We start from the raw sequence: 603 nt of genomic DNA, 5'->3' as shown, positions 1-603 counted from the left end.
TTGAGCTGTTGCGACAATTAGTTGAGCAAAAGTATTGTCGATATTATAAAACATGGAGTGCATTAATTGTGGTCACTCCTTCGTGCCTGGTATGTGTGACGTCTGTTCGCGAAGGTATTGGATGCGAGCAGCCAGACGTTACGCGGTGTCGGGCCATGAAGACGAATTTTTGCGGGCTCTCGCAAGGGCTAGAACGCCTCCGAGGGAGGAGGGCCCGCAGGTGAGGACGCGTGAGGCGATTAGGAGATCGCCAGTGGAGGGCCCGCGCGAGGAGGCACCGCGGAGCCCACAGACGCCTGCGAGTCCACGCGAGGAGGCACCGCTGCGTGTCATCCTAGACACAGTCACCGGAAGTAGGACCGTTTGCTTCTACAATTAACGTGAGTATTTTTTTGCTAGCTATCCTTTCTTTATTCTATCTCTTTTTTACACAATTTTTAAATATTTGACTCCTTTGTCTGTTGCAGATAGCAACGGATAGGCGGATTTTGCGCCGAATAAATTTTATTATTTTAAAATCATATTTTATATACATAAATTTTATAATAAACATTTTTTAATTTTAATTATAATAATTATTATTTTCTTCTCCTCCTATTCCTC

This window comes from Wasmannia auropunctata, unplaced genomic scaffold (assembly GCF_000956235.1).
Source record: "Wasmannia auropunctata unplaced genomic scaffold, wasmannia.A_1.0 LD336078.1, whole genome shotgun sequence".
NCBI lineage: Eukaryota > Metazoa > Arthropoda > Insecta > Hymenoptera > Formicidae > Wasmannia > Wasmannia auropunctata.
This window is presented reverse-complemented; position numbering follows the sequence as displayed.